The sequence below is a fragment of the Argiope bruennichi genome, chromosome 1 (assembly GCF_947563725.1).
Source record: "Argiope bruennichi chromosome 1, qqArgBrue1.1, whole genome shotgun sequence".
In the NCBI taxonomy this organism is placed as follows: domain Eukaryota; kingdom Metazoa; phylum Arthropoda; class Arachnida; order Araneae; family Araneidae; genus Argiope; species Argiope bruennichi.
This window is the reverse complement of record NC_079151.1, coordinates 46,947,759-46,965,196: the sequence shown is the minus strand read 5'-3', so window position 1 is coordinate 46,965,196 and position 17,438 is coordinate 46,947,759. Positions and strand designations below refer to the sequence as shown.

At 29.4% G+C, this 17,438-nt stretch overlaps 1 long non-coding RNA gene across 2 annotated transcripts; it reads right to left on the bottom strand.

Annotated features, from left to right (window-relative positions):
* Positions 1-3,343: 3,343 nt before the first annotated feature.
* Positions 3,344-15,252, bottom strand: LOC129976308 (uncharacterized). Of its 2 annotated transcripts, XR_008785125.1 has the most exons (4): positions 12,661-12,867; positions 5,697-6,031; positions 4,895-4,958; positions 3,344-4,050 (listed from the first exon to the last, which is right to left on the bottom strand). It is a non-coding gene; the product is annotated as an uncharacterized LOC129976308 (long non-coding RNA). The 2 variants fall into 2 exon arrangements; XR_008785124.1 differs by lacking the exons at positions 5,697-6,031; positions 12,661-12,867 and adding an exon at positions 14,963-15,252.
* Positions 15,253-17,438: the final 2,186 nt, after the last annotated feature.

Here is a 17,438-nt window from a genome sequence, read left to right as displayed (position 1 = left end):
TCTACTTTAAAAAAATGAAAGAGAATATTAAATACTTAAATCTAAGAATAGTGACATAAAAAAAACAGAAAGGTTATACCATATTTCATTGTATAACTCATCTTTAAAGGCTTTTGCTCCTATTGAAAGTTTCAATTCTTAATAATTTACTTATTTGAAAAAATGAAGAATAAGACGAAAGACTTAAGTTATTGGAAACAAGTATCCAAAACATACAGCTATCGCGTCGTAAGAATTTAAATTTAATATAATTAAAATGTGCTTCATACAATATTTTTTTTAAATTTTTGACTAAGTTTAGTTTTAATGCTGTAGAAAAATGATTCAATTTTTTTAGTTTAGCACATTATATCTATTCCTTTTATTATTTTTAATCTAATAAAATAACTCAAATTTATTGTTAATTTAGTTTATTACTAAATAACGGAATAGCAAGTCTTTAAAACAAGTTGAATAAAAATTATATTGCTTACGAGATAATAAATTATCTTGCTTACAAATTATGTACGAGACTCAATCTCTACATTTTAAATTGTATAAATTATTGCGTTTTATTTTCTCAAGAATTTATTACAAGATTATAGATACTACTATAAAGAATTTATAAACCGAATTCTTAAAGAATAGCACTAAGAAAGTAATTCCCATAAAAGAAATTTCGTTTCTAAATTTAGCTTTATCTTTCATCTTCGCATCTTTCGCTGTTAAATCCTAGAGCCGATGAATAATTATATAATACAAGACTCATCAATGAAATAAAAACTTAACACAATTTTAGAATTTACTTGGCTCTGTAGGGACGATAAAAATATTTTGATATTCAAATAATCTTGATTGAATTTGGGGAAAATGAAAATCAATATTTGTTAAATCGCCGAGATCACCTCTTGGATATATTGCGGATTGAAATATATATTACAAAAGGGAAAGTATTTAAACAGAATTTAAGATAAAGTATTTCTAGTTGAATTCTAAAACAATGTTGAAGATATCACTATCAAGAAATTACTATATTAAAAGACAAAATTCTTAAATAGCACAAAGTAGATAATCTTTGCAAGAGAAATTCAGCTTCTAAATTTAACTTTTTCTTCTCTTCCTCGCCTCTCACATTAAATCCAAAATCTATGAATAATTATATAAGGCAAAACTGAAAATAAAAACGAAATCGCAGAATTTTTGTTGGCTCTGGAGAGACGTTCGAAAGGTTTTGATGTTTAAATAATCTCGATTAAATTTGATGAAAAGGAACATCTATATTTGTTAAAGGCGAGATCATCTCTTATATTTTGTGAATTAAAATATAACAAAAAGATATTACAAGAGTAATAGTATTGAAAGACATTTTAAGGTAATAACTATTTGTAGTCGAACTGATACCGAAATATTTTAAAGATTTATAAGATAGTAATCAAATTTCGACTAAAGATTCAATTTTTTTTAACAATCTTAAAACTTTTTAAACCATTGTTTGTTCAAAAAAAATTCCAAAAACCAACATTTTTTTCAAAAAATTTAAATATTTTTCAGCTGCTTACGGATTTCTAATTAGACAATAAAATCATGGCATGGAACACTCTGAACAAGAAACAGTTTAAAGTTAAAATACCTTACTTCAGACAAAAGAACATAAAGATGATTGAAATGGAATAAATGAGTATAAGTTGTGCCGTTAAAAAATTAAATCATCCAAGGATTCTTTTCCTGTATTTTAAGATTTTAAATCATTTCCTTCAGGTAAAAAAAGGCCATTTCCCGTTCGCCTTATTTTGAGTATTTTGGGTGTAGAAAGCAATTTCAGTCTTCCTCTTCGAGATCTTTTTTCCAAAGCCTGGTCTGAAAAAAAACCGTATCAATATATATGAATTTAATATCCTTCATACTTGTTAATAAACTTTAAAACAAATTAGCAAAAAATAATTTACATGATATGTAAAATTCAAATCGAGTGCACTAGGTTATTTTAGATAATTTGTAATATGAAAATTTATACGAAATTCAAGAAATGGACGTTTAGCATTAACACTCACTTAATCTAAAAATTAAATTAAGAATTTGTAACTATATTTCCTGTATCAACTGGTACGCATTATAGTAGTACTTAAGCTGCTTTATAATTAAATAGTCATAATTAACATACGATATGAAACTGCATTTAAAAACTTTGCATTTGAGTTTGAAATCAAAGTACGAGATAAAAGGAAAAATTCTTTATGAAATAAAATACAAAATTTGAAAATTTAAAAACTGATTTTCTCAATGTTATTTATATCGGGACAAAATTATTTCTAATAACTGCAAAAAATAATCTAATAGTTTACCGTTTAATTGAGCAGGGGCTCACTGAAGCTTATTTTGATATATTGTAGAGCTAATGAAATAGCAAAATACTTTATTTTTAAAATTTTAGAAAAGGCTTGTAAAGTATTTTTTTGGAGAACTATTTAAAAAATTAAGCAACATTTCAGTTGTTCCTATTCCGGCATAACTGAAAAGTTGCTCAATGTGGCGATAAGTGTTTCCTCCGATATTGTACTCTTCATTGGAGAGTGAAATTTTGTAAACAATTATTTTGCTCATTTTTGCAATCTATAAAATGTATAAGACAAAGAAAGATTTATATTGTTAGTTATGCAATGAACCAATAAATTTTGGTATAGATTTGTGAAATTGTGGTACAGATTACATTTTTGAGTCTGAATAGAATTTTCCATGAAAAGCTTAATTTTAGTCCACAAGGAGCATATTGACAAACGCTTATCCAACATTTGCCAAGAGGAGCATTTTGCTTCTGCAGAGATCCCGCAGAAAAAAAAAATCTTCAAAACCAGATTTTTTTTTGCGTGATAATATTTAAGTAGCCTAACAACAAAGAGAAATCGGGACAGTGAAGAAAGAAAGTACAATCGAAAGGAATGCTTAATTACTATTGATTGATTATGTGTACATTTTTGCAATAAATTATAAATTTATGTTGCAATTTGCATTTGGGTAAAAAAAATCGAGGAACTTTACCTTCCACTATTTATCCAATTCCTTTAATAACGTTTTTTAAAAAGTCGGAAATCGAGCCATAAAACGGTAAGAAATTAGTACATGAATCTGAAAACTGATTTTATACTGAGATAAATTGCCTTTCAAAAACAATTTGAAGTGAATGTTCTCGATTTGAGTATTTCAAAAGATTTTATAGTGATAAATTTCCTACTGAAACTTAAAATAAATTAGTAATAACACCCGAAATGACTGAATACACAAATTTCTATAAGAATTTTAAACGTATTTATATCACAACTTTAATTTTCATATTTTACAAGAATTCAAGAAAAAACATTGCCTCAAACAACTAGACATTAAACATAACTTCTACTTAAAGAGAGGAATTTAGGCGAACCATTTAAAAAGTTTTTTACAAGAAAAAATAAAAAGTTTACAGATAGATTCCTACAATACATATGCAATCTTCCACGTTTCTACCGTTTGTTTTGCAGTATCAAAAAATAGACGCAGAAGAAAGGACGATTTTATGAAAAAAATCCCAAGTTCTTAAAATTGACATTAATATGGAGCAATTCTTGCAATATCCTGGATTTCCAACAAAGTTTCTACATCTATTTAGTAGAAAAATCTTTCATACCCTGATCGGAAACAAAATCCTATCTTTCCTTCCTTCATACTTTTGTTGGAGTTGCTTCAGATGTACGGGATGACGTAATAAATTTCTTGCTTACAGTTTAGCAACTATAGTGTCAAAGGAACAATATAGAAGCTCGTATATAGTTTCTCACTTCCCAAGTGGGTTAAGTAATCGTATGGAGTTAAGCTTCCTCAATAGTGATGTTGCTCCGTCCTCTTTTTGAGTGTTCTCCGATTGGGTTGCATCTTAACAGAGCTCGTTTTATTTTCATCTCAATGCTGCTTATGTCGCTGCGACTGCTCGATCTTCATTTTACCGTGGCTGCTTTAGAATGATGAAGGTAGCTAGTTTTTTGGTGTTGTTTACTATTGCCGCTATATGAAGTTTCATCTAAGCAAGACATCCATTGAAATCTGAAAATAAGCAGAATATATAAAGGAATTCATTTTATTTAGAATAAAATATAGAACAGAGAAATGACTTAAAATTGCACTTTCATCAGAAATGAAGAAATTGTATATGATATGTACATACATTAATTATGGGTGTAAATTAACGTCGATTCATAATATGATTCATAATATCCAAAAATATAGTTTTAGGTTTCAAAATCAAATATTAATACGGTAGACTTGCATTTGAAATTTATAGTTCAAGAATCATTATTAGATCATGCTGCCATAGCAAGTAGTAGAATCGTGAAATGCAGTAAACAAATATGAAAAATAGTTGGTAAAAGATTGTTTAAGAAAACTTGAAAATTGAACATGGATATTTATTATAAAAAAGATAATTGGAAAAGGAGAAGATGGTCCATTTATCATAAAAATGATGACATGAATAAGAATCAATGGCTTAAAAATTCGAAAAAGGTGTCGATTAATCAGTTCAGCAGGTATAGGCTATGAGTTAAAATGTTACAAATGGCGATTTTTAAAATGTGTGCATTCAATACCAATATATTTGATAGCCATATATTCAGTGTAATAAAAAAATGAAAGTACGTAGTACAAAATCTTATCAAAATTATGTATACTTATTTCACACATAATCTCAATTATTTAATGAAAAAATTAATGCCAAGAAATTTTACTTCTTTGTTCTATGTCTATACTACTAAATACTAATATACTAAAGTCACAAGCAAGCACTAAATTTGTAATACCACTTGGATTAGAACTTTTATTGTTTATGATTTCACTACACTTTTCAGACTTATACCATAAATTTAGTAAAATTTTAAAATTTCAAGCTTACTTATAGAAATTCCTTTAGTCTGTACTTTATAAATGCGCACAGAACAACAAAGATAATCTTGAGCCTAAATATGAAACAGTATAAGAATCAATATGCAAATAAACTATTAGCAATAGGATCTTTTAGAAATATTCATTAATTTCAAAAAGTTTTTTTATTCAAACTAATCAAATTAATATTTTTAATTAAAATTCAAAATTTACAATGACAACTAAATACTAAAAATTTTGAATCTTGTAGCGATTAAATTTATTCTCTATAAGACATTTACTTGCAGTCAAACTAGTCACTTACTATCATCTAGCAATTGCGAAATTATGCGTTAATATTTATAAAATGCAAACATTTGGTTGTGCATTCTTTCTGGAAATATTTTTGTATTTGATTATCTTCATGTGAGAAAAAATTACGTCTTGTATTGAGATAACCAAATAGCTGTTTTTTTTAATTATCTATATTTCTAATTCTGTTTCATAAGCAATGCACTATTTAAGATATTGATAAAAATAATTGATTTTGCATAGCTTTTGTTTGATAAATTTTGAAAATTTAAAGCACTAAGGAAAAATTGACAAGTTTTCCCCTTAAATATTTGCTGGATGTTTTGATATTGAGTTTGAAAGATTTTTTTTTATAAGTCACAAGTAAAGCGAAGTTTGATGTATTTATTTTATATTACTTTAAAACAAAATTATAGCATTTCTAGCTTGAAAATAATGTTAAATTTTATAATTACATACATGTTTTAATTACAAGATCTGCTTTAAATAGTGATATTTCAAAAATATGGAGGAAGTTTTACCTTAATAGGGATTTGTCCTTCAGGTCTGAGATTGGATTTGCAATTGGCCACAACTAATCGGGTCTATACTGCTTAGTTCAGTGGTGGAGGGTTGAGTGGGTATATTTAAGGGTGTCCAGGATCAGGAGATGAAGCAACTGCTTTTTGATTTCAATATTCACCAGATAAATAATCTGCAGTTACTGAAAATGGCAACTGTGAAGAAAATCTTCGTATTCTCAGCATTTTAATGTGTTGCTAATAGAACTAGGGACTCCACCCATTTAGCGGCCTTTGACAAAGCAGTTAGCCTTTTGACTTTTAATTTAACAAGCATTCATATCCAAAGTCTGTTCCTTTAGAATAAAATATTTTTTATATAGCTAAAAATGACTTTCTAGATCCCGGAATAAAGACCGGAATGAAGAAATATCATTGCTTGAAAATCCGCATTGTGCACAAGGAGATGATCATTCTTTATCATTTAAAATTAGGCATACTTTCTTAATTTATTAATTGCAAAAAAGTAAAAAGCGCGTTTTCTTATGATAGTAATGAACAAATATTAAAAAATATCTAAATATTTCGATAAAATATTTTTTTTACAGTTGAAAAAATTATAATTTCTAGATTATTTAAAAAAAAACATTTAAAATAAAACAATCACCTTTTTATTTTATTATGTAAATTCGCTTCCCTATTGCTCATTTCAGCAGAATATTAATCAGATTTTATAAGTTATTTATATATGTTCATTTTGTTCAAATGGGTTGAAAGATTTACATAATCCCAATATTCTTGATGTATCAGAATTAATAAACTTAAGAACAGTTAAAAATTTTTTTACTGACGAGTTCAACGTTGCTCAGGATTCGGGGCTATTAAATCTTAATTTACAAGATGCGAAGACTTAAATGTGCAGGAAAAAAACCCAAAATATTTAAAACTTTTTTGGGTAGATTATCTTGTTACATGTTATTTAAAGAATTTAGATTTTTTAATACGCTAAAATATGTACTTATGTTTTGATAGTAGGATGTTCAGATATATATTTATACAATATGTCGTATGAAACACAGCTGTTAATATAGAAATATAAATCAGTTTGTCTACGATAACTCATACGAATTAAATACGAATTTAAAAGTAAAGAGACATTTCAATAAGGTACTGTAAAAACTGCGCGCACTTTTAGAATTTAAATAGATAACCTTTTACAAACCACTGTAAAAATTATTGAAACTTTACAATATAATTACAAGCAAGAATAAACTTAATTTCAAGATATTATTCTAAATTAAAAATATCAATAAAACAGTATGTACAGTACTAATGTACAGTACTACAGAAATATGTATAGTACTAATTAAGAGTTTAACTATACAAGTATTGTAAAAAAATTAAAGTAAAAAAAAGAAACTATTCAATTGTAGAAGTCCTAATTGCGTGTTTAGCGCGGGATGTTTGCTTTTGACGCGATTCAGTTTATTTTTCTTATTTACTTTGTTTTGTACTGTGAATTTCTAAACGAGAATTGTACCAAGTTTCGTCTAATTACTATATTTTTAAATGAGCAAATTATGAAATGTTTAATCATTCAACAGCAACAAACATTTAATGTAAATAATAGCTATATTATCTTAAGAAATAATTTCCAAAAGTCTTGCTCATTGAAGTCGCTATACACAAATTTAAGCTGCTAACGTTATTTTCAACTAAATTTTTCTCAAACAGATTAATTCTTTATCTTCAATTTATTAGAATTTGGCATGGATATTAATTATAAACTATCGAACTTAATGAATTCGAGTGTTTTAGTGCACCGTCATTTTTGATCTATGTTAAATACTTTAAGTTTTTAATTCAACATTGCGAAACGACTTTCCCCACTTAGTTATATACCAAATTCTGGGAACGAAAAAGATTCTCTAAACCTTAAAGACTTTATACAGTATTATAGTCACGAAACTGAAAAGAATCGGAGATCTTTGGCCCCTTTTCTTTACCAATTGAACTCGATCAGCGTTTATAATTTTGAATAATATATATGACAATTCCATATAATGAGAATTCATATGAATATTAATCAATAGAATTCAGGGAAGCGAAAGAAAATACTTAACTCTATTAAGATTTTGAAATATCCGATTATGAATTAAAGTGATTATTTTACAGACTTGTTAGAAAAATGAATCAATGGACAAAGTATTCTGGACAGAAAAGGAGGTTTCAAAATTATTTCTTTCAAGTATGAAAAGAGTGTCACACTACTCAATTCAGCTTGTGTATCGACGTTTTGTAAAAATTTGCAATGCAAAATAAGATTAATTATATTCTGAAATTATTTTTTATTAGGTGAATGTTCATGATCCTTGCGAACTTTTGTTTAAATTATTTTGCAATGAAGATTTCAATAAAACAAGAGTTTTTAATGAAAAATTTATGTCATCCGATTCTTTTATAAATTAATAAATTAAAGTGAAATACTGTTAACCGTAGATTTAATTAAATGGCACATTCCTTTTCACAGCTTTGTCTTAATGATTCAATTAAGAGTTCATGGAATACTTTCAGTGTTAGTGACTTAAGTAATTTGGTATCGAATTATAGTGCATCTGAATGGCTCAATTACAGCCTGTACGTTTGAAAAGTAATAGAATGACGGGGTCCTATTAAAAGATTTAAATGAGTGGAAATGTTTTGCCAAAATAAGTGCTATTCAGAAAATTCAGAAATCTCATTTGAAAAAATATATCTGTATAGAAACCAGGTTGAATCCGAAAATTTAAATTTAAATTTTATATTGGTTAAAATATTTCACAGAAAGTTTTAATAAAGTGCTTAAAACTTCTAAATACATTCAAAACATGTGCAATACGACCTATATATCAGAAGTGAATTACAAAAGAACCTAAAGGAGAGATTTTGAAATCATCCAATAGAAATATTTTCTCACTATAGATCACACTAATGCCTGAAGATACTTTTACTCCCATAATCTATGCACAAATATGTAAAACGTCGCATGTCGCCAGAAGGTTACAATAATAAAAAAATCACTTATTCCCTAAGCCGCACATAAGGAATCCACACTCCACACACTCCTATCCCACTGCAGACGCAAAGACACTCCACACACTCCTATCCCACTGCAGACGCAAAGACACTCCACACACTCCTATCCCACTGCAGACGCAAAGACACTCCACACACTCCTATCCCACTGCAGACGCAAAGACACTCCACACACTCCTATCCCACTGCAGACGCAAAGACACTCCACACACTCCTATCCCACTGCAGACGCAAAGACACTCCACACACTCCTATCCCACTGCAGACGCAAAGACACTCCACACACTCCTATCCCACTGCAGACGCAGACACTCCACACACTCCTATCCCACTGCAGACGCAGACACTCCACACACTCCTATCCCACTACAGACGCAGACACTCCACACACTCCTATCCCACTGCACACGCAAAGACACTCCACACACTCCTATCCCACTGCACACGCAAAGACACTCCACACACTCCTATCCCACTGCACACGCAAAGACACTCCACACACTCCTATCCCACTGCACACGCAAAGACACTCCACACACTCCTATCCCACTGCACACGCAAAGACACTCCACACACTCCTATCCCACTGCACACGCAAAGACACTCCACACACTCCTATCACAATGCACACGCAAAGACAATCCGCCTTCCATCCATAACCCACGCGACCCTCAAAAGACAATCCCATTCCATTCATAACCCACGCCAACCGCAAAAGACAATCCCCATTCCATTCATAACCCACGCCAACCGCAAAGACAATCCCCATTCCATTCATAACCCACGCCAACCGCAAAGACAATCCCCATTCCATTCATAACCCACGCCAACCGCAAAGACAATCCCCATTCCATTCATAACCCACGCCAACCGCAAAGACAATCCCCATTCCATTCATAACCCACGCCAACCGCAAAGACAATCCCCATTCCATTCATAACCCACGCCAACCGCAAAGACAATCCCCATTCCATTCATAACCCACGCCAACCGCAAAGACAATCCCCATTCCATTCATAACCCACGCCAACCGCAAAGACAATCCCCATTCCATTCATAACCCACGCCAACCGCAAAGACAATCCCCATTCCATTCATAACCCACGCCAACCGCAAAGACAATCCACATTCCATTCATAACCGACGCCATCCTCAAAGACAATCCGCATTTCACTGACTTCCCATATCACTCACCAAGACAATTAACGTATTATGCATTAAACCTCCAATTCTGTCAATTAGTAACTGATTGACGGATTAGCCCTATAATTAACTAGATTGCAACAGTATAACGCAATAGTACACATCTTAACCACCCCTTACACGACACAACCCAATTTGATTTCTGCGAACATTTCATTCTAAATTTTGTATGTTTTTCTCAATATCCGACAAAAGAGTAACAAGTCACCTAATCAAATTTCAATTCTAGACAAGAAAATCTAAATTGAGTCCTTCTTCCACAAATATTCTTTCATAAAAACATTTCCCTTAATGTAGAAAGCAAAGTCAATATTTTGCATTGAACATTATTATATTTTGCATTGAAATTATTCGCTTCGGCATTTCTTTCTAGCTATATAATGCAATTTGGGTTTTCATAACTGCAAAAATTAGCGTTTGCTAATCGGAACAAAAATGTATGCATCAAAAGATGGTGGTTATATAATCAATAACGTTAATGAGACAAATTCGGAGAATTTTAGATTTGCTTGAAATTTTATTTTCAATACAGTAATATAAGTATTATTTATTAGTATTATAAAATTTATTCCTACATTTAAAAATTTAACGAATACTTCTACAACAATTGCATATACATTTTACGAGAAAGGTACGTTATTATAATGGAATGAATTTCCAAAAATAATCTTTAAGTACAGGTAGGAAATTTTTTGTTCTGTCGCAAATTTTTCCTCCTCAATTTCTGTTACTTCTATGTAACTGATTGAGGGATTAATCAGATTATGTGGAATTAGATTACATCAGATTCATATTATGCTTAAAGAATTTTATGTAATGCTTATTTTATGTGTGGGAAGAACAGTGCATCCTACATCTTTCCTTAAAAATATTCTAGATGCACAAGAAATATTAAACTACAGGTAATTCCTATATTTCAAAACAGATGCGTTTAAATAATTTATTATTTGTCTGCAATGAAAATTTGGCGATTTCAGAATCTATATATGGTTTATCTTCTACAAGGACTAGTAAATCATTGGTAGCAAAACTAGCCTTGCAGCGCTACATTTTTTCCCCCACAAGCCGTAGAATGAACGCTTTTTAAAATGATCAGAGTATGTATCCTTTCTTTGATCAATTTATTCATCAAATCCGTTCAAGTCACAGCTTCAGAGATTTTTAAATTCTGTCTTCAATATATTTTTTCGTTGTTATGGTCAATGATATTTGCAGAATAACATCTCAAAGACGAGAATCCGAATGATAAGTTTCACATAATAAAACTACGCTTCTGGCCATTGAATTGGTACATAACAGGTGCAGACACCTTTTTCAAATCTTGATTCGTGCGATTTCGTGACTTGAATACTATATGAAGTCTTACAGATTTAGAGAACCATCTTTCATCCTCAAAATTTGACATGTAACTGACGAAAGAACTAACAGTTTTCAGTACAGCTTAAGAATGCATTTGACAATGATTTGAAATAATGGTGCATTTAACAACCTCAAATGCCAAATGCAATGAGTTTTATAGTTTAGGTCATTCATGCCAAATTTAAAATAAATTTAAGGGCAGATAATTTTTGAAAAGTCGAAGGGAATATTAGCTACTTAAATCTACAAATATCGACATAAAAAATCAGGTATGTTATATTTCACCAGATTGTGTTACAAGTCTTTCCCCTTGTTGCTGTTGAAAGATTCAATACTTGATGATTTGCTATGAAATGATGAGAAATGATACGAAAGATTCAATTTGTGTAATTTCATTAACTTTACAATAAAAGAAATTTAGAATATATTAATTATGATCGGAAAAAAAATCAATGAAAAACTGCTACTATGTCAAATTTTTTTTAATATAATCAAAATGCGTTTTATAAATTCAGATTTGTTTCATTTTGGTTTAATTTAATGCAAATGCTGTAAAAAACAAATCAATGCTTTTATTGGAGCTGATTATATCTTCATTTCTCTTGCTATTTTTAATTCAAGAGAATAACGTGAATTTATGTTTACTTTTGCTTATTATTAAACTATATTATCGGAATAGTTAATCTTTAAATACAGTTGAAATTTTTTCTCTCCAAAATACAAATTAAATTCACAATTTACATTGCGTTTTTGCGAATAATTTTTTTTCAAAGTTTTGAATGAGTTATTCGGTTTTATTTTCTCTAACATCTAATATAAGTTTGAAGATACTATTAATAAATACTTTTTACATTAATAGACAGAAATCTTGAATGACACTAAGTAGATAACCCTCACAAAAGAAACTCGGCTTCTAAATTTGGCCTTTTTTCCATCCTCGCATCTTACTGTTAAACGCAAAAGACTTAATTATATAATACACGACTCGTAGATAAAATAACACAATTTCAGAATTTTTATGGCTCTGGTAGGACGCTAAAATGATTGATATTTAAATAACCGTGATTAAATTTGGTGAAAAGGAATATCATTTGTTAAACAGGTGATATCTCTTTCCTATATTACGGAACTGCAACGTAACAATATGATCTTACAAAAGGAATCGTATTAAAGGAGAATTTAGGATAATGACTAGATTAAAATATTTCTCTTTGAATTCCTACCGAAATATTTTAATTAACTTTATAAAAATATTTTGAGCTGCTCACAGATTTCAAATAAGTCAAGAAAAAAAAACATGACATGGAGCATTTCAAGTATGGAATATTCCAAAATTAAAACACCTTACTTCGGGCAAAAGAAATTGAAGATGATTGATATGCGATAAATGAGTAGAAATTGTGTCATGAAAATATCGAATCCTTCGAGAATTCTCTTCCTGTATTTTAAGATTTTAAATTACTTAGGGCGAATATTGTCATCTCCAGTTTGCACCATTTTCAGTATTCTGGATATAGGATGCAGACGCATTTTTCTAACTTCATTTGCAAGGTGTTTTTTCCTAAATACCTGTCAGAAAAAAAATCGTATTAATCTGAATTTAGTAATATCCTTTATACTTGTTGGACTTGAGAACGAATTAACAAAAATTCAAGTGATATACAAAATTTAAATCGGGTGCACTAGGCTATTTTGGATAATTTGGAATGTAAAACTTACTCCGAAATTCAACAAATGATCGCTTAGCATTAACGCTGACTTAATTGCAAAAACATTATGAATTTTGCACCATTTCCTACATCAATTGCCACGAATTGCAGCAGTAGTTGCGCTGCTTTATAGTTATAGAATCATAATTAACATATGAAATAAAAGTACATTTGGAAAATTTGCAATTCAGTTTGAAATTAAAGTAAGAGAAAAGGAAAGATACCTTAGGAAATAAAATACAAGTTTTGAAATTATAAGAATGGATTTTCTCAATGGCATTAATATCAGGGAAAATCACTGCCAGAAAATACTGAAAACTATTAGATCATTTCTGATTGTTTAATAGAGTAAAGATTGAAAAAAAAGTATTTCGTTATATTTTAGAGCACATGCAATAGCAAAATACTTTATATACGAGCCGTTTCTGAAAATTTGAGTATAAAAATCAATATTCAAACCATCTATTTAAAAAATAAGCAGCATTTCAGTTTATGTTCTCTCATAGCGAAAAAAAGTGCTCAGTGTTGCGGTAGATGTTTCATCCGATATCTTTCTCCTGATTAGAGGGCAACCTTTTCAACATTTGCGAACAATTATTTTGTTCATTTTAGTATTCATTAAAAAGAATAGGACATACAAAGAAAAGTGGAATGATATGGTAAATTATACAACCAATAAATTATATTGTAGTGATAAATTTCGTTTTATTTACATCATTTCTATGTAGAATCTTTTACGAATCTTTTACGAAATATCAATTTTTTTAAATTTGCTCCGCATTTTTTAAATATTCTGCAAAATCTCATTTTATTTAAAGAAGAAATTGAAAACTTATAAATCAACCGATATATCTTTACTTTTTACAAATATGCGGACATTTTTTCGGAGAAGTTATGAATTTATTCTTTATCTGACATATTTTAATAAAATATTTATTACAAATTCAATTGCAAATAAAGAATTAAATTTCCTTATTCAGAAGACTTATTATATAGCTGAGTTCAATATTCTATTTAGAATTTGATTTCGTGAGGAATTATTTGTTTACAATTTAACTATTTCATATTCACCATCAATATATAGCAAGAGACATACAAAAATATAAAACAAAGGAGGATAAAAATGAATACTAATATATAATGCACATACAAGAAAGAATTCACAAATACTAACATGCTACAACTTATAAACAACAAAAAGCATAATTCCAATGAGAATTAAAAGTCAATTTCAGTTTTGAAAATATTCTATGCAAGTAAATAGATGCAGGAAAAATGTTAAAAAATAATTTACAAAAGAATTAAAAGTAAAATTAAAAAGAGAAAAAAGACAAAGTTATAGAAGTAAATAAAATTCTAGACTTTCGTATATAGCATTTGTATTTAAATGTGTGAGCAAATTTTGCAATAGATAAAAGACCTCGTTACACAAACAAAGGGGAAAATGTTATTTACTATTCTAAAGTAATAAAAATGTTAGATTATATTCAACAAAATGGAGAATGAATTTATTTTGCTAACGCATCACTTGTATACTTTATATATTAATTAATTTTTACATTTATATTTACCTTTTATCCTTTTGGAAACGCTTCCCATTCAGATTTGAAATGATTCCCTAATGTATGGCAATATTCTGGTTTAAAATTTAAATGCAATTGTATCGATATATCCATTTTGTAACTTTATATTAAACAATCATGCAACTGGAATATTTTAGAAATAAATTCATTTCATGCTAGTCTAAGAAAACTATTTTAATTGAACTTAAATATCAGGCGCAGAAGCTAGTCCTACGTTAAATAATTTTTCTGGTGAAATAGATTTATAATCAAAAACATACACAAATTCATAAATATTAAACTTGGAGATCAAAGGAGAAAATTATTTTCAAATATTAATTTGTTTTATATTTAGATAAATATACAAAAAATAACTTACCACTGTCATTCGAATATTCAATAAATATTCATTAACTCATGTTTACAATATCACAACTTAATGTCCATTAAAGTACATGCTAAGTAAATGAATTTTCTAAAAACATTCCAGTTAGAGGGTTTATTCGATATATATTGCCGTTAGCGAAATTGAATGTTTCTGAAATTTTAAATCAGACATGTTGCACAAGCTTATATGTAGTCACTTAGAAATTATTTAATAAAATTCAACGAACCAAGAAGTCAATATTACTCATTTCTTTCAATTAGTACCTCCTTTCATTTAACAAATCCAGCGAACTTCAAATGAACTGAATGATCTTGCGCAATCAGAGTGTTAAAACACTCTTAAAAATGTGTTGTTCTCTTCTTCTGATTCTTAGTGTAGTAAATAGCCACCCAATAGGCATGGATGTCAAGAAAATGAATACTGTCATTGTCAAATATCTAATAATATTAGGCATTTGGTTCTAATCCAGAAGCTGCAAAAGAGAGTATGCAAGAAACTTTTGATCATTTTATTCTATCAAATAAATAATTAGAAATGCTGGCAGTTTTCAATGATAAAGTTAAAAAAAATTATTAAGGAGTTAACTTGATCAGTTAAGTTTGAAAATCTTAGAATGACTTCATGTTGTAAGAGCATTCATTATGATATCCCTGGTAATGAGTTAGCTGACCATCATGCCAAGTCCGAGGAGAATTAATTGCAATTCCGGCCCTGTATTCATATTTAAAGAAAAAAAAATTGGAAAAGTTTGTTTTGGATGAATGGCAATGATATTGGAATAGTTCAAACAAAGGTGCAAGAGTCAGAGGGTATGTTCCCAGAGTAGATTTTAATCTATTAACACGTAATAAATACTTATTATTTTTTTCTGGGCATTTTCCTTTTTATTTACTTAGATTTCATATGATAAATATCCCATTCTGCATCTGCCGTGGTCTGGGGGACGCCGACCACTTCGCTTTTGCATGCATGCTCACTAGTTCTTATCACCTCACCCGCCCCTCTAGCGAATCCAAGCCTCATTAGTTTCTTAGTGTACTCAGGACCGAGTCTTCGCTATAGATGGCGGGGAAGATTTGCGGAGTCTACAGAGATCTTTGTGAAGAAATTCAGAAGAGGCTAAGATGGCGGATCTGTGTCTTGGGTTGTTTGAAGTCTTCATTTAATTGATTCTTTATTTATGTAAGTATCTGACGCAGCTTTTTGTTGTTTGTTTTTTATTTATGATTATTATTAAAAATTGTACGTTTCTGTTCATATTCTTGATTTACCTTCTAGTAATGCTGTTTTTATATGTTTGCCATTCTAGATATGCTTTGTATTTTCACCTTGTATTTGTGTCATTCACCTATTTTTCACTTTATGTAATGGGATAGATGTATGATTTTAGATATTGGTGCATTGTTTGATGTATGTCTACTATGCTACTACATTTACTATGTCTTCCATTCTTTGGACATGGTGATATTTTTTTTATGCTTACTTGTATTACTGCTTTCTCTATGTACTTTTCAACTTAATCTCTTGAACCCAGAATTGCTTTGCTATCTATTTAATTTAAATATTTTATTTTAGTCAAATGAACCACAATTTATTTCCTTATATACCGCCCATATTCTGGCGATGGCTGTAAGCCTTTTAATAAATAATGGTTCTCTCCCCTGCGACCTTCAATGTCTTACACCCTATCGGGTAGGCGGGTTGTCGTGGGGTAGATCCATGAATATTCATTAATGTATAGTTTTAAAGGTAAAAATCAATTATTGGACGAAAATGAAATATTACTTGCTATTCAGGATTCAAGTTAATGAATTTAACGAAAAGAATAATTTTTTTTTTGTTTGAATCTTACGGATGCTTGGGCAAGAAATATATTAATTTGATGTTGCTATTCAATATCAAATAACTCATTAGTATTATCATATTATAGAGAAAAGTTATCCTATTAGTAGTACCTTGTTTTTCATCTTTTCACTTTGTTTTCACGAAATAATTTTTTCTTATTCTCGGTTATGGTGATCTTCTGTTAAAATTTAGACATCACTATAAAAATAACTTTAGTTCGAAAGCTAATTTTTCAAAAAAAATTCTTTGCAGCAAAGCTTGATGTCGCAGTTTAGAAATCTATATTTATATGAATAAAAGTAATTCTTAGTTCGATCGGGTTGATTCAATTATAAAAAACTCTAAATTTTTACCTATGTCTTGAATATGAATAATTAATGCGTTTAAAAGTCTCTTGATTCCATATATATAGAGATCTCGAACCAAGGCTTGCACGAACGAGTTATTGAAAGAAATACAACAAAATATCATAAGATTTCGTTTAAAATGAGTGAATCAACCAGTCATTAACGGATAACTTACGGATCAAGTTGTGTCAAAGAACCCTTTTTCAGATACGCCCTATGTAAAAGTCATTGATTGGATTTAGAAAAATAAGATAATTGAGAAACATCTTATGGAT